An 18870-nucleotide genomic window follows, 5' to 3' on the forward strand; every position below is an offset into this window, starting at 1 on the left:
CATGCAAATGGAACAAAGAAACAGATTCTTCCTCATCAGTTAAGGGGGAAGAACAACAAGAACAACCAGAAACTGAAATCAGTTCAGTTCAGAAAATAGCAACAACCATGGAGACAAAATTATGACGAGTCCAGGCGAACTCAAAATTTCTCACACCATTATATGATTGGACCTCATCAGTCTCAGCTCAGAAAACATCAGTTCTATGCTCCACATTATTAGTCAAGACCTCATCAGCCAAGATTGACACCAGTATCTCAAGGAAGATACACAGCAAAGCAAAGGAGACCTCTGATCTACACCAGACAAAATTACTACAAGAAAGAGGTTTCAAAGAAGAAAGCTTAACCGACAAAAGCTCATATGCCAACTGAAATATCAACAACTTCAGTCAGACGATCAGTCAACCGTAGAAGATCAGTGCAACGACCAGTACTGAAGCATATCTGGGTTCCAAATGGAACACTAACTAACTCTAAAGGACCCGAACATTAATTGGGTACCTAAAATAACTCTTCCTTGCAGGGCAAAACCAGGAAATATAAGAAGAAAGAAGAAGTTAAAGCTTCAATCAAAACATGGTATCTGGACAGCGGCTACTCAAAGCACATGACGAGGTACAAAGAATATCTAACGCATTATGTTGAGAAAGCTGGATCAAAAGTTGCATTTGGAGACAACTCAATAGGAGAAATAAAAGGTTATGGTGTGCTCAATATGGGTAACGCCATTATCAGTAATGTTAGCTATGTTTCTGGACTAAAACATAATTTGTTGTCTGTGAGTCAATTTTGTAACAGCGGATTCGCAGTGAAGATCAAGAAGGATGAGTTCACTATGAGAAACAACCAATAGAAGGTGGTGCTGAGAGGAATCATGCAAGGAAGCCTCTACGTCGTTTCATGGGAAGATAGCCCACCTGAAACATGCCTCATCAGCAAAAGCAACTCAGAGCTGAACTGGCTATAGCACAGAAGGCTCAACCCCCTCAACTTCAAGACGATCAACAAACTTGCTAAACATCAACTAGTAGAAGGTTTACCTTCTATTGTTTTCCAGAAGAAGCAAGAATGTGAAACATGTCAAAGAGGAAAGCAAACAAGGACGTCATTCAAGTCAAAAATAAGACACTCCTCTGAAAGGATTCTTCAACTGTTTCACATGGATCTTTTTGGTCTAGTGTCTCCCAGAAGTTATAACGGTAGAAAATACACCCTAGTAGTAGTAGATGATTATTCACGATATACCTGGATTATTTTTCTATATAGGAAAAGTGAGACACTGAAGGAACTACCAAGACTGATGAAAAGACTAAGTGTTGAAAAAGATGGCAACATCATCAGCATCAGATCAGAAAGAGGGACTGAATTCCCCAATTCAGTTATTCGGAACTACTGCAAAGAACGAGGGATCAGTCATCAAACCTCTGCAGCAAGAACTCCACAGCAAAATGGAGTAGCTGAAAGAAGAAATAGGTCTTTGAAGGAAGCAGCAAGGACGATGCTAGCTGAATCAAAACTACCACTAAAGTTTTGAGCTGAAGCCGTCAACAATGCTTGCTATACTCAGAATCGCTCATTCCTCACTCAAAGACATGGAAGAACACCATACGAGCTATGGAAGAACAGGAAGCCAATAATTTCATACTTTCATGCTTGCGGTTCTAGGTGTTTCATTCATAACAATGATAAGAAAAAGCTAAACACATTTGATAGCAAGGCTGATCCAGGAATTTTCCTTGGATATTCTAGAACTGAAGAATCCAGCAAAGCCTATCGAGTGTTTAACTCTCAAACTCTATGTGTGGAAGAAACACCTTATGTTATTTTTGGTGAGTCTTTTAATGATTTCAGAAAATAGGAAACTGGAGAAAATGCTCAAAATATAGGAGTTTTAAATACTGAAATCAAAAGCACCGAACCTACTGAAGTGTTGGTGTGGGGGCCAGGAAGAGATGAAGATACTAAAAACCTTCAGTATCAGAAGATTCGTCAAAGAACTGAAGGTCCAACTAAAGTTATTACTGAAGGCATCAGTCAAGGGAGAACTTCAACGACTGGAGAAACCAGAAAAGCAGCAACTGAAGAGCGTGGAGAACCTTCTACACCACCAATTCAACACTCCCAGCTCAAGAAGCAACTGAAGACCTCTCAATACAACAGTCAAGAGAAGGACTGCGATCTATCCTGACTGAAGAACCTTCACCTTCACCAGGGGAAATCAAGAAGTATAGAATATGGTTTGAGCTACACTCTAAGGACAACATAATTGGAGAACCATCAAACGGTGTGAAGACTCGAAGATCAATGTGCAACCTCGTCTATGACATCAACCAGAACTGCATCAATGAAGATGAAAATTTCAGCTATTTCTTATCAGACACTGAACCTAAAGATGTTGAAGAAGCACTGAAGTCCACACAATGGGTTATCGCAATGCAAGAAGAGCTAAATGAATTCAACAGGAATTCAGTTTGGGAACTTGTGGGTCGTCCAGATGATGCAAAAGTTATTGGACTAAAATGGATTTTCAAGAATAAAAAGGACGAGGAAGGAAATGTGGTTAGAAACAAAGCAAGGCTAGTGGCCAAAGGGTACAGTCAAGAAGAAGGAATAAACTACGATGAAACCTTTTCCCCTGTTGCTAGACTGAAAGCAGTCAGACTTTTCCTAGCCTATGCCACTCATAAGAGACTCAAAGTACACCAAATGGATGTGAAGTGTGCATTTCTCAATGGAGTGTTCACTGAAGAAGTCTACGTGGAACAACCTCCAGGCTTTGAAATTGCTGGACCAGACAAGGTGTACAAGCTGAAGAAAGCGCTCTATGGTTTGAAGTAAGCACCAAGAGCATGGTATGATACTCTCTCTGAGTATCTAATTGAACAAGGGTTCAAGAAGGGATCAGTGGACAGAACTCTGTTCACATTGAAAGAAGAAGAGGACCTCTTGCTTGTTCAGATTTACGTTGATGACATCATTTTCGGATCCAAATCCAAACGAATGTGCAAGAAGTTTGCTGAAATTATGACGAACAAATTCCAGATGTCAATGATGGGAGAAATGAATTTCTTTCTGGGATTACAAGTGAAGCAGACCAAGGAAGGGATACTGATCAATCAATCAAAGTATGCCAAGGAACTGATCAACAAGTTTGGCATTCAACATATGAAGTCAGTGAAGATCCCAATGAATACCAACTGGAAAGTGGATCCAGGAAATGAAGGAAAATCTATATCATCAACTAACTACAGAGAAATCATTGGATCACTACTTTACTTAACTGCAAGTAGACCAGACATAGCTTTTACAGTCGGAGTATATGCGAGATATCAGTCAGATCCGAAAGAAGCTCATATGGATGCTGCAAAGCGCATTCTAAGATATCTCAATGGCACACCCAATGTAGGTCTTTGGTATCCAGCTGACGACAACTTCAAGCTTTCAGGATACTCAGACTCGGATTTTACAGGATGCAAAATTGATCGAAAATCAACTTCCAGCACCTGTCAATTCTTAGGCAACAAACTTATCTCATGGTTTTCAAAGAAGCAGACTTCAGTCGCTACCTCTACAACTGAAGCTGAATATATTGCTATGGGAAGTTGCTGCTCGCAAATTCTGTGGTTAGTCCAACAACTGAAGGACTACGGGATCGAAGAAAGAGAAGTTCTCATCTACTGCGATAGCTCCAGTGCTATTGTGATATCACAGAATCCAGTGCATCACACCAGGTGTAAACATGTCAAAGTATGTCATCACTTCATCCGTGATCATGTGGAAAAGAAAGATGTAGCAGTTGTAAAGATCCATACAAGCATTCAACGAGCCGACCTGCTGATCAAAGCTCTTCCGGAAGATAGATTTAATGATCTATGTGGAAGGATCGGACTTCTAAATCCCGAAGAATGATGCTGATTTTGAGGATGTCAACTGAAGCTTCTCAACTAATGACGTAGCAACCTAAGAAGAAGTATCTTCTTGAGGGAGAACTGATCTCTACAGTTCAACTGAAGACATGGCATCGACTGACTACAATAATCAGTCGACTAGTAAGTAATTTGATTTATATAGTATATCAGTTATTTCAGTTATGAACTTTCACTTTTATATAATCAACTTTCCAATTGATAAGTACGTTTTTAAATTCTTTCAATTGATTGTTGGAAACTTTAACTGAAATATCCTTGTTGGACAAAATCTTTTATGTTACCTTTAAAAATGTCCTAATTTGTTCCGCCTTTTTCCCATGCCTCGGCAGTAAAATCTTGAAAATTTCACTAATTTGACAAGATACAATGATTTTATTCTTCTTTTCTACTTTTGAGGCATATATCCCCTGCGGTGATGGCGGATGTGAAGTTTTTCTTTTAAAATTCTGTTTAAGGCACCAAAATCGAAAAATCTTCAAGATCTTCGTACTTTAAATACCTTACCTTGAAATCTTTCTTCATCACAACTTACAATCTTCCACAGACATCTCTGTGAGAATTCTTCATTTTACAGAAAATTCATGTTCCAACCATGGAGAGACCAATGACCAAGAAGTCATGGAGTGGGAAAATGATGATCGCCGACCTGATCTACACAGGACCATTCAACTGGATTGCTATCATTCTCCGACGTCAAGCTCCTTTCTTCTCTCACTTGTATCCGGAGATTCGAGTGTCTTCCATCATAATGCCAGGCGCGAAGAAGCTTCTAAGCTTCGGGAGGATAAACGTTGAAGTAACAACTTTCTTTAGTTACTTCAACTGGTTATTTATCTCGTGCCTCTTGCACACCTCTCATAATGGCAACAACAACGAGCTCTCTCTCGTTGTATGCCGGCATCCCTTGCCGCATACGGTCTTCTCAATATAGACCCAGTGCAGACAAATCGACAATGTTAGTCCTCACGACTATCACTGATTTGATTTTCCCCTCTCACACCCATCTCATATACTCTCCCCCTTTCTCCATCTCAAACCCTATTCCTTCCCTTTAAGGTCCGTATGTATAGCCACTCTTCTTTGTTCTTTTCATAAGAGCTATCATACCCACCGATATCCCCCATCTTCATTTCCACATCCACGCTCCTTTTCTCCTCATCCCTCATCATCTCCCTCACCCACTGGCGTCTTCCTCTTCTGAGTCACCTCTGCTCAAACTCTTCTCGAATCTTCTCACGGGTTTCTGAGAAACGGAGTTGGGTATCGTCTGATCACAGCTTTCATCATTAGTCATCCTTCATTTTTTATGTTACCAAAAAAGGGGAAAGAAGGCAAAGAAAAACCTTCAGAGACTAAAGCTGGTAAAGCAAAAGGATCACCAGAAGTTCAAAAGGGAGACGAACCAAAAAGACCTCGAGTCAAAGGAGAACAAGTGTTGTAGAAGAAACAAGCAAAGGAACAACAACAAGAAAAAGATCAAGATCAAGATCAAGATGGAGTGCAACACAAATTCAATTTTGTGTTTGTTTGTATGTATTGTACTCTGTACCAAAACTGATTTCTCATCAATTACCTTCTTGAAATGAAAATACCACTCCATTTGATCTCAACCTGAAGATAATGTTCTTTAACTGTTCTTTTTTTCCTCTAAGTGCAAGTTTTAAGGATAATCTGTTAAGGGAGAATAGTATTCACCTTGTTTAGTAACTTGCCTTTTGCTTTCCGTCGCTTCTTGTCTTAGAACTGATTGTATAGTTTTGGCATCATCAAAAAGGGGAAATTTTTTGGGAACTTAATGAAATATCCTAGCCCTTGTTTTGATGATACTAAAATCCTTAGGTTTTCTTTGTAATAGACTAGAACCTTTCGAACTCAAGTGTTGGAGTTCACCTTCTAGTTGTTTAGTGTTCTGAAGACTGAAGACTGAAGACCGGAGAAATGAAGAATGAAGAACGAAGGACTGAAGATTGAAGACTGAAGAAATCGACTGATGTTTGCAATTAAAGGCATAGTCAAATACTGATGTTTTACTAAACGAGTTTCTCAACTGAAGAATCAGTTATGACTGATTCATTAATACATGCCACGTGGATTCAGCGGACTGATATTAAAGTCAAGTATCAATTAACATTCTTCACCGGACTGAACCTCCAGAGTTCTAAAAGAAAGCCACGCACTCCAAGTACAGCCGCATTAAATGCAGAGATATAGAGGATCGTCCTTTCTCTGTAAAGCATTCTTTTTTGGTGATTACTTTTCAGAGACGCCTTACCTCCTGTACCTGAGTAGCCGTTTCTCACCAAACAAGGAACCTCGAAGATTGAAGCCTCAGCCCAAATTCAAATTACTCTCACAACGGATGAATTCTTGAAGACCATCTCCGCCAACGGATCTATTCAAGACCTCTCATATAAGTAGAGCTCGATGATCACTTCAATCTTCACCGATTCAAATACCCAAGCTGAAACGCTGCCGAAATCGCAACTCAGCCAATCAAAGCCTTCCCAAGTTTGAATCGAAGAAGAGAATCCTAAAGCTAAAATCAGTCCATTGCTGATTACATACATTCTCTTAGAACCTTAGGCAAATACTTGTTTATCCAAAGCCTAAGTTACCGATTACAGAGAGTCTGTTCTCTGTGATCTAGTTGGTAGTTTTTTAACCTCCTTTCAACTGACCGAAAAGAGAGTTTGAGCCGAGAGGAGTTCAGACCAGTGTTCTGACTCCAAGAGATCTTAGCCAGCGCTAGCAAAGGCATTGTTGTGTCTTAGCGTGCTCAGAGTGTTTGAGAAATCCAACCCAGTGTGTTGGTACTGAAAATTTGATTTTCAGTTGTAAGATTTGCTATGCACCCATAAGCACAAGCCCAGAGTGTTTGTTAGTGTGATCAACTGACCGTGGATGTAGGAATTAGATTCTGAACCACGTAAAAATCCATTTGTCGTTTATCGCTTTCAGTCTTTACTTTCTTATCTGTGTACAAACTCTTTGTTAACTGAAACTGATTAATTGCAAAGTGAAACCGAAATCTTGACAACGTGTTAATCACAAATGCTATTTCAAAAGAAAAGTTTTCCGCTGCCAGTGTTAGTATTCTAACTGATCAATCTTCAGATAGTCAGTATGATTCATAGCACTCCTCTGTTTTACAACAAGACTGAAGCCTCACGCATATCAGTTAAAGCCTTGCGCTTAACTAACATCTCTTTACTGAAGAGAGATTCAATATTAGTCTTCAACCTTTGCAACTAAAATTTTCTTTAACTCTTTCATCGGTCAAAAGGTTGTGTTTGTTATTTTTAAAAAATAGTCTATAGGTGTATTCCCTCCTTGGAGTGTTTTTATTTTTATTTTAAGAAGTGTTTTCACAGTAGCCCTTCCCTTTATATCTATATATATATATAGATATATATATATATATATATAATTAGTATATAAAGTGAGTTGGTGAAAGATATTTAATAATTATTTTAAATGAGTTGATGTATATAGTTAATTGATCCCACTATTAATAATATATTAAATAATTATTTTTTTATTAAAAAGTGTATGAGACATTACTAGTGGAACGTCTCAATATAACAACTAGAACATTACTAATGGGACGAAAGGAGTATCTATTTCTATTTCTAGTAAAAGTATTTCACACAACCCTATAAAATATGTTGGCATCTTGTTTCACTTTAATCACTTTAAAGTTGGCGTCTTGTTTCACTTTAATCACTTCAACACTCTCATAAAGATAAGATTCATATTCCACTCACAACACATTCAACCACTTTATTAAAAGGTACTCACTTCGTCAACGATATCGTTTTCACTTTGTGAATAGCATGAGTTTTAAAAAAGTGGTGAATAGTAGTTGATATATAGTAGTGGGCATTATTGAGAGTGGAGTTTGGATCTCATTATTATTATTGTGAGTGAAGTTTGTGGACCCCACTTTTATGAATGGATGTGGAAATGATGTTGTGGACGGACCAAGATGATAAAACTGGAAACAATATCGTGGATGGAGGGAGTATTAAATTAGAGGACGGAGTGAGTAATTAATAAGCAAGTACTTCCTCCATCCCATTATTCGTTGCATGTATTCCTTTTTAAGTCGTTCTACGTAACATGGCATGTTTCATTTTTGATCCATAATTAGAACTTAATTAAAAACTTAATTAAACTAACTATTTAAACATAAACCCTACTTTATTTTCATTCTCACTTTCCCTCCGTCTCTCTCACATTTCTTCTCCACCGCCTCCCTCGGTCGGACGACGAGAAGCCGCAGCCATTAGGCACGCCGCCAACCACCTTCTGCTCTCACTAGCATCGTCCTCCTCTTCTCTCTCCCGATTCCACGAAACCGCTAAATCCCCAATTTCTAAAAAAAATCCCTAGCTTTTGCCTACCTCTCACCCCTCGTCCCCTTCATGCGACGAAGTCGCCGCCACTAGCCACCGTTAGTGACAACAACAGCCGCGCCAACACCTTCTCCATTCTCTCATGCTTGGACCGACTGCTACAAGAGGTTGTCGTCGATCTCTCTCTCTCTCTCTCTCTACTCTGGCTAACGGCCAGTAGAGAAACCGTCGTCGTTGGGCCTGTCTCCTCCACCCTAACCATCCGTTGTTTCCTACATCTCCCTACCAACTGACAAGCAGCAACGACCAACAGGCCACAACCGCCGCCGACTACTTTGCCCTGCTCCAGCCCCTTCTCTTCTCGACTCACCACTCCGATGATAGTCCACCTCCCCCAATATTCAAGCAACACAAGTTTGGTTAGTTCAGTTCTTTTACTTCATTCCTTAAATCAAAGCAAAAAAGCAAATAGATTATGCTTGATGATGCATCTCTAGAGTTTCTGGGAATGAACGTTTTTCTTTGTTTCTTGGTTTTAGATGTGTAGATCTTGTCTTCAAGAACTGGAGGTGTAACTGGAGATTTTGGGATGTTTGGATAATTATTGTTTCTCAAATTTTGTTTCTGGAAGTGTAGATCTTTGGGATCTTTTTGTTTCTCGATTTTTGTTGTGTAGATCTTTGGGATGTTTCTCAATTGTTGGTGATGAACAAATTCTTAAACACACTTCGAATTCCCTAATTTTATTTTTCTTAATCACCGTGCCGAAAAGGCACGTGTCATAAATAATGGGACGGGGGAATATATGTAAGTGGTGCAGAGTGCGAGTAAAAATAGATCAAATCCTATACAATCTAATCTATATTGGGCTAAGACTCTCTATAAAATTTGTATTACCAAAGTAGGCTCAGCTTAATATGGAAGTGGATCTTGGACTTGATTCAAATTCAATTTTTGGGACTTAGGCCTTCTATAAATAGGGTTCGATGGATTTGAATCATTATTTTAGTTTTTGAATTTAGATATTTTTTAAATGAATAATTCTATTCATATTTCTCAATTTAGAGCATTCAAAATGAGTGATGTGTTATGCATCATCACTCCCCTATTTATAGGAATGATGCTAGAGATTCTTTCGAGGATTAGGATTGGATCTCCTAATAAACTTCAAATTACCTTAAGTTGAGTCTAACTCAAATTGAATATATTAATATTAATTAATTCCATTAACGAATTAATAGTGAACTATTCGTTATGATCTATATTACGAATATGATTTTCATTTAGTTATTTCTCGTGTTTAAGATAGCACATGTCCATTAATTAATTTAAGTTTGCTATCAACTTTAATTAACTATTAATTGATTTATTATTCAATAGTATAATTGCTCTAACATAATTAGGGATGGCAGTGGATCTTGGACCCGGTCCAGATCCGTGGATCCAGATCCGTTTTTAAAACGGATCAGGATCTCAATTTTTTGGACCCGACGGATCTGGATCTCAGTTTTGAAAACGGCTCTGGATCTTGAAATTTTAGATCCGGATCCGGCCCAAATCCGACCCGTGAATCCGTTTTATTTTATATATATTTTTTATATTATTTAGTTTACTAATAATATTAACTAAATTAAAAATAATAAATAAATTATATTCAAAAGAATAAAAACTAAAAGTAATTAGATAAAAGTATTTTGTGTTATATTTTTCATGATGGAAATTAGATGTTGTTGATTTTGTGAATTTTTTTTAATTTAATTTAAAAATAGTAGATCCATGGATCTCGAACCGTGGACCCGCGGATCTGACGGATCTAGATCTGGATCCAAAATTTTCAGATCCACGGATCTGGATCTGGATCTGGTATATGAAAACGGATCTGGATCTGGTATTGGCCAGACCCGGTCCAGATTCGGCCCGTTGCCATCCCTAAACATAATATTGCTCTTGGAAATAGATTCTATTGGTTGAGTTCTATTACAGTAAACATTATGAGCACCTTAATAAGACATCATCAATTTGATGTATCGAGACACGAATTTATACAATAATATAATAGCACATCTCGAGACTAAATTACCACTACCCAAGATATCGAGAATATTTTATTATATTAATAATCAAATATTCAGTCACTACCAATATTCTCACCCCTTAATAAATCAAAGTAGTGCATAATAAAGATGTCGTTCTTAATTCTGACAGCCATTTAAAACTTATGTCACTGTGAATCTAATTTAAGTGTTACAACCGCACAAATGTCTTTAATTAGCCAAGACAAGCTAAATTCAGAACTAAATACTTCATTCACTACCAATAGATTGTCCAGATCTTTTAGAATGTGAACATATTTTATTCTACAAAAAATATCCATGTGATCTTTTGTAATCGCCGATCACCACATGATCTAAAACGTAGAATACTGGACACATTGCAATATAATTTAACAAATAAATTAAATAGCAAACAACATGATAAAATAATAATTTCTCATAAATAGGGAAATAAGGTTTGACAATATACAAGTGGCTCTAAAGCAAGCTTTGCAGTAACCAAACCCTAATAATCTCCCACTTATACTCAAACATATTTTCGAGTATACCCCTAGTCTAACAAAATCTCTTACTTATACTCAAAGCATGTCCCCAATACACTTCACTCCATATTTTTCACATGACTATCGAACGTTGGGCCTGGTAAGGCGTTGTGAAAGGATCTACTATGTTGTACTCAGTTGCAATCCTGGTAACCACAATATAGCATCTTCTTACTATTTCTCTAATTGTATTATACTTCCTCTCTATGTGTTTAGAAGCCTTGTGAGCTCGTGGTTCTTTCGAATTAGCCATTGCACCTGAAAGTCAATGTGTGATTAGGATTGATTTATTACTCGAATTTTAAAGCGAAAGTTTTGATGGAATTGTTTTTAAGAAAATTATTCTATTAATATCAACTTTGAGCGTTAAGTTGTATTTTCAGAAAACTTAGTTCAAAATTGGACTAGAATTTAATTGTTGGGCATTCAAAAAGAAATTGTATATGATCTTTTAATATATATATATATATATATATATATATATATATATAGGGGAGGGCTAGGGTGAAAACACCTCTTAGTGTATAAAATAGGAACTAATCTTAACCCTTAATCTAGAAATCTGGACGGTTGAGATTGTGAATTATTTAGCTATCTAGTTCGAAGGTCATATACGTATGATTCACACCAAAGTTTTTTACAAGGGCTTTTTTGGTATAGTATTTTTCGAATGTTTATCTGCAACAATTATTCCCCGAAAATTGTGCTCAATAAATAAGGAAAATCAGATTTTATATGATTGCTATGGAGAATTAATTTAAAATCAATAAAATCTTATGAACCAATCATTTTAGGGTTTAGTTTCTACCATTTTTTGCAGGCAATTTTCTTCGTATTTCGTCTGCAGATTCATTCCGCAGAGAACAGAAATTTATAACCCCCAAAAAAGTAGGCGAAACTAATCCCATGTTTTAATGGTGAAAACGAAATCGAAGAGCTCCGGTGAGTGAGTTGTGATGTGCAATTTCTCTAATGGTTTAAAGTATTTGTATATTTGCTTACGAATTTGCATGTTTGCTTGATTCATGGACTGTACTTGTACAATTTTTAATTTGCATGAATTAGTTTGTTAGTTTAAATGGTTTTGTCAGATTTATAATTTAATAAACAGATTAATTGGTGTCAGAACAATGTTGTGTGAGATGTCATTTTATTTTTTGTAGTGGATCTACACATATCAATTTTTTTTAAGGAATTCGTCTAATTGCAAGTTTTCTATTAGGTTTGTTATTTCTTTTTTCAATATATGTGTATTCTTGAGATCTCTGAGATTGTAAGATATGAATTAATCGAAACTTTGGGTTTATTTTCTGGTGTTTCCCCCTTTTTTTTGTAGATGACATATCACAATGATGATTTTCGGGGGTATTAATGCGAATTTAATAATATTCATTTGTGTAATCATTATCTGATGATGTCCACAATGTGAATCGGGACATCATTTGTTCATGAACATATATGTGTTTTACCAGAATTGCAACCATGAATTAGAACTCTGTACTTTGTGTGAACCCATTCAAAGGAAGATATTGCTAAATTATGAGTTTTTTGAATTACTGATATTAATTATGAATCAGTTTTGTTCTTGATATGAATTTGTTGTATGAATCACTCTTACATGTTGGCCTTGAATCAATTTTAGATGTTGTATGAATCCATAATTATGAAATTGCATATACGAACTTTATTAGCGTGAACCATGTTGTAATCTGAAAATATTTTGTGTTGTGTCTGAATTGACATCTGTTTTGTGTATTCTGATTGTTTAGCTGATGATTGCCAGCTCATTAGGTAGTAATTGATTAGAAATGGTTACAAGTTTGCGTGGGTGATGAGTGTGAACCCAACTGATATTAGATATGCGTTTGTGTGAGTGTGATAAATTTATATCTTTGAGGTTCTGTGAAGCCACAATATGTGTGCATAATGAAAGAAATTTGCGCGTGAATTGCAGCAATAGTGCCCAAAAAAGGGGAATAGTAATTCGGGAGAGGGACGTTGAAGGAGATGCAAGTAGACAGACAAGTGAAGGTTTGTTTATGTTACTTGTCCAGTATCAAGTTTGTTTTATGCAAGGAGATACAATTCCTCGTCTTTATGCAGCACGAACTAAGCATAGGAATGACCCATTGCTAACAGAGTTGAAGCTTGCAATGATAGACGGTATGTTAAACTGTTATTAATTTAAGAGTGGTTTAGGTTGTACTTTTTTTCTATATTTAGGTGGTACTTGAATTTTTGCATTATGTGGTTACATGTTTTTGGTCATGTTTGTGTATTTTTTGAATTATTTAGTTGTTTGAATGAATTAGGAGTTTTGAAAAAGAGTAAAGAAATGAAGGTTGCAAAGCAGTCTGGTGAAGATAATTCAGACACTTCAGTTGATGTTGGAGGTCTATCGTCGCTGTTATAAAAAAGACAAGGTACGAGAAGCGCAAAGCGGTGATGGTGAATTACAAGGAGTGGGTTGTCAGACGTCCAGAAGATTAGTCGTCCTTGTTGAACGAGATAAACTAGCATCAAAAGCAGCGGCGACATTAGGATTTAATTATTTGTTGGATCTTCCTATCCAGGATCTACCCGAGAAGCTTAACTACTGGGTGATGGATAGTTACAGACTATTTGTGCTTTGGTTTCACATTTGGTGTGGTAAATTGAATTCTTAGTGATACATTGGAGGTTTTGACGAATGTTGTTGATTATTCTAGATTATTTAGTACATTATGAACTTATGATGAATGTGTGGTCATTTATTTTGTACGAAGTAATAAAGATTGAATATTTTCAGTTTACGAAGATAAAATGCACAAACTAATAGGTTACAAAGCATGAAATACTGTCCATGGGTTTTTGTATGAAGTACTAACTATGGGGTGAACTGCTTCCCATGTTTATACGAATTAGATTTGAGTTGGAGATATAGCGTGAGGCAATTGCATCAATCATTAACTAAAGTGGACCGAATTATCATTGTAGGACATGAACTGAATATCAATGTATGACACACAAAATTTAATAAGAAGTATAAGCTAAAACACTCAAATAGCGTCAAACTAATAATTTTTAGATTCATAAACATTAATGCACGTTATAAAAAACTGATATGTTAGTAATTCATTCAGCATCAAGTTCATTTTTTTTATTGGGGGGGTTTTTTTAAAGTATATCGACAGTTCAATTGTGTGACTGTGAAAAATATATTAATAATCGAGGAACTGGTATGAATTGGCGGCACATGTGGTACATTTGTTACATACAATTGCATGAATATTTGAGTTCATCGGCATGAATTGATCTCTAGTTTTTATTTTTTATTATTTTTTGTTGTTGTGAAGAGATGTAAATACTAACTTATAATGATTCAATGCTTGTTAAATAGCAATTTAAGGACTGCCATGTATCTAATGGTTCCACAGTATAAGAGCTTAATTCAAACTAAATAGTTAACAACAACAGTCGTAATCAATGGAAGTTTTTTTTTTTTTTTTTCAAAGCATCAAAAATATCCAAAAACCCAATGTCTAAGATTGAAATGTGAAAAACGAAAAATTGTTCAATAGCAATGAGATAATGAATTGACAACGCAGTAGTGGTAGTCACTCTTCGTCGCTCTCTTTGTCAACTACCTTCCCGCAATTACGTAACGAACAAGACGATCGCATTTCCTGCAATTTCTCCTCGGTTTCTTCCCCTTTTCAGAATCAGATGTTAAATGGAAATGAAACATGATATATTAAAAATATAATGAAATTATCTACATACATTTGTTGTTACTATTATAATATAACATATCATGCTTTTCTAGAGGACAATCCAGAATTTGGATACAATTGATATGCATGCAATCAAATAACTACTATCATATTACTAATTATATTAAATATGAATAATTAGTTTGTTATGTATGAATCACTGGGAAAGCTTATCAAATAATTAGAGTTATTTTGAATCATGAATTACAAATTTATTGTGTATGAATTAATTAAAAAACATATCAACGTGCTAGATATGCACATGGGACATAATCTAAGATGTGAATAGAGAACTAATATGGCTACAATATTCACACCATAAATGAATCACAAAATTGATTGCATGAATTATTTTAACAGTTCCTGAATCGGATTAAAATAATTTTCGATCCATGTTATATCAAAACGTAATTCATGCAATTTAATTTTCGATTCCTGATGTATCAACACGTAATTCATGCAATTTAATTTACGCTTTGTTCTATAATTGCAACATATTTCATGAAACTTATGGCGTGAACCACTACTTCATTATGAATGAATTAGAAAAAAAAAATTTAGCCAAATCATAATAGATATTCTGAATCTGTGTTAACGCTATATATAAAATAAGGGGAGGATAGTTTAAACTGTGAGTATGAATTACTAACATGTATGCATGAATTATTTAAACAATTCCTGAACCAATCGTAAATATGAGGAATTTGTGTTCTATATTTAGCGCAATTCAAGGAATTTATATTGACAAGCACCTAGATACTAAATATATAGACACGAATGCCTACAACAGTAAATTGAGTAGAACGGCGTACCAGACGACCCATATATATGGATCTTCAAGCAACGACGAGATTAAAGAAATCTCAAGTTTTCTGGGTTTTCAGTATGTAAACAATTGCACTGCATATTTAAAGAGACTAGCATTTGCCCACCGTGCGATGCACGGCCATTATATTATATTAAAAAATAATACAAAAAATTAAAATGTACAAATACATAAATGTAAAATTATGAATGGTAAAAAATAATGCAATTTTAAAAATTTATATTAAAACGTCTAAATACACATAGTGGTTTTAAGAAAGCATAATTTTATAACATTTATTATTATTTTCATTATTAAATTAAATAGGGGCTAAAGAAAAATGAATTATGTATCAAATTATACTCCTACAAAAAAAAAATCATAGAAGTAGGTAGTCTTGTTCAAAAGATAAAATAGATAGGAATTTACGTAGCCCGCACTCGTCATATCTAACCATTCCTTGCAATTGTAGTAAATTAATCAATTTATCTCCCCTATTTAAATGGATGGCAGAATTAAACTGTAATAATATTAAAAAAAGTAGTCAAGTTAAAATATGAAATAATTAACTTATTTAAATCTTTTAATCATAATTCAAAGTTGAAAAACTAATATTTAAGTATTCATTCTAATTAAGTGAGAAAATATCATCTATATTTTGTAACTTGATGATCGCTACTTTATTTTAATATCATGTTGAGAGCACTTCTTAAAATAAGAAATAAGAACTAAGGAAAATGTATGAATTTTATGTAGAACACGTATGAATTCGCTGTATAAAGGTATGAATTGCGAAAAATAAATTTTTGTTACCTTTGAGATTCAAACTCAAGACCATTAATTCATCCAACATGATGAATCATCCGTAGATCTTGATGATCTAAAGGCTGAAAATTATTCTTATTTTATATCTTAAAAAATGTATTTTATATTTGGCTATTTTTTTTTCTTTTCACAATTGTGAAAAAAAAAATCAATAATGAATTTATAATGTAGATGTTAATATTTGTGGGCTTATATAACTTATTTTCAACTTTATGAATTATTATATATATTCCTTACCTAAAAAGAAATAAATTTAAATTTTCAACATTGTTAATTTGAGAGGATTGAGTCGCATTTCTTTGTCTTTGAAAATATAGCATAACGTTGAGCAAAATAATTGTTCAGAAGAGAAAAAATAGCAAAACATAAAACAATACTATATTTTCGCTTTTTTTAAATGGAACACAAACGGCAGTTTTATGATGAATATAAATTTAAAATTATATATTCACAATTTTTAAGATTTGTTGTGAGATGATAAAAAGGTAGTGGGACACAAACGGCAGTTTTTTTTATGTTCACATTATTGCTAAAATTCTTGCTCTTAAATTAACTTTTAATTACAAAATCGCCATTGAAATTGATTACAAATCAATTTGAAATCAATTTCTAATTGAAAACTGCTGTTTTAATATAGTATAGATTACACGCTTAGGTTATGATTTAAGGAAAAAAAAGATTTGTTTTGATATGGAAATAATATGCTAATAATTAATCATATATTGGTAACCGTTTGTGAAAAGTTAAAATGACATCAATATCCTCTAGCATCCTATGCGTGTATATGTAGGCTGAAAACTAGGATGAAATCTAGCCATACGATCTAGAAAAATCAATGGGTGAGATCTGTTCCTATTTTATACAAAAAAAACTGTTTTTATTTTAGCCCACCTCTATATATATATATATATATATATATATATATATATATATAGGGTTGGGTTCCGGTGGATCCCTATGCTTATAATAGATCCGTAGATCCAAATCTAGACCACACATTTATGACATGTGGCGCATCAAGATGGTGACACGTGGCAAGGCATTTCAAGGCAAAATCTGGAGAGGGGTAAAATTGGAATGTAAATTTCGAAATTAAAAAAAAAAAAATAGATTTTCTCAAAATAGGTATATTTTAGATGCATAAAGTTTCATACGAGAATGCATGAACTTTCATATAAAAATGCATAAAGTTTCATATAAAAATGCATAAGATTTCACCCCACTCCAACCCCACCCCCCACACCCCTGAACCCCACCCCACCCCAGAACCCCACCCCACCCACCCCCCAAAAAAAAATTTTTTTCTTTTAAAAACTGATTTTCTGACCACTGACCCACCCCTACCCCCCACCCCCCACCCCCCACCCCACCCCCAAAAAAAATTTTTTTTTATTTTTTTTTATTTTCTCAAAAACTGATTTTCTGACCACTGACCCCCCCACCCACCCACCCCCCACCCCCCCAATTTTTTTTTTTTGAAAATCAATTTTTAAAAAAATAAAAAAATAAAAAAAAAAATTTTTGGGGGGGGGGTGGGGGGTGGGGTGGGGGTGGGCCAGCAATCAGTTTTTGAGAAAATAAAAATAAAAAAAAAATTTGGGGGGTGGGGGGGGTGGGTGGGGTGGGGAGGCAGGGGCAGGGGTGGGGTGGCGAAACTACCAGATTTATTAAAATGAAATGCATTTTTTGTATAATTTAATGCATTTTTATGTGAAAACTTTATGCATTTTTGTTTGATTTTATATGCATGTGAAACATGCATATTTTTGGGGGGTGGTAATGGGGAGGGTTGGGGGGTGGTGTGGGCTGGATTGCGGGGTGGTATGGGGTGGGGTGGTGAAAATACCAAAACTGGAAAAATTAAATGCATTTTTCTGTTCAAAGTTATGCATTTCATGTGAAAACTTTATGCATCTTTGTGTGAAACTATATGCATCTAAAATATATCTATTTTGAGAAAATCTAAAAAAAATATATTTTTTTTATTATTAAATCCGAAAATTACATTCCAATTTTACCCCTCCAGATTTTGCCTTGGAATTCTTACCACGTGTCACCATCTTGATGCGCCACATGTCATAAATGTGTGGTCAAGATTTGGATCTAGAGATCTATTATAAGCATTGGGATCTATATGATCTCATTCCTATATATATATATATATATATATATATATATAGGGGAAGGCTAAAATAAAAATCAAAGTTAGACTATAAAATAGGAACCATTTTCAGCCCTTGGATCATGAAGATCTACGGTTAATTCATCACCTTGTTGGAATAATTCATGGTCCTGAGTTCGAATCCCATAGGTAGCAGAAAATTTGATTTTCGTAATTCATACATTTACACAGCGAATTCATGGGTGTTCTACATATAATTCATACATTTTAATTAGTTTATACTCCCCTATAATTCATGGGTGTTCTACAGTAGTTTATAGTCTAAGAGGAGTTTTCTGAATAGCCCTCCCCTATATATATATATATAGGAATGGGATCATGTAATATCCAATGCTTATAATAGATCCGTAGATCCAAATCTAGACCACACATTTATGACATGTGGCGCATCAAGATGCATAAAGGCATTTCAAGGCAAAATATG

At 35.0% G+C, this 18870-nt stretch overlaps 1 long non-coding RNA gene across 1 annotated transcript; it reads left to right on the plus strand.

Moving 5' to 3' along the window:
* The first annotated feature begins 8159 nt into the window (after window positions 1-8159).
* LOC130986863 (uncharacterized) lies at window positions 8160-9027 on the plus strand. The gene is made up of 2 exons (XR_009089458.1): window positions 8160-8705; window positions 8826-9027. It is a non-coding gene; the product is annotated as an uncharacterized LOC130986863 (long non-coding RNA).
* Window positions 9028-18870: the final 9843 nt, after the last annotated feature.

The sequence above is a fragment of the Salvia miltiorrhiza genome, chromosome 5, assembly GCF_028751815.1.
Source record: "Salvia miltiorrhiza cultivar Shanhuang (shh) chromosome 5, IMPLAD_Smil_shh, whole genome shotgun sequence".
Taxonomy (NCBI): Eukaryota; Viridiplantae; Streptophyta; class Magnoliopsida; order Lamiales; family Lamiaceae; genus Salvia; species Salvia miltiorrhiza.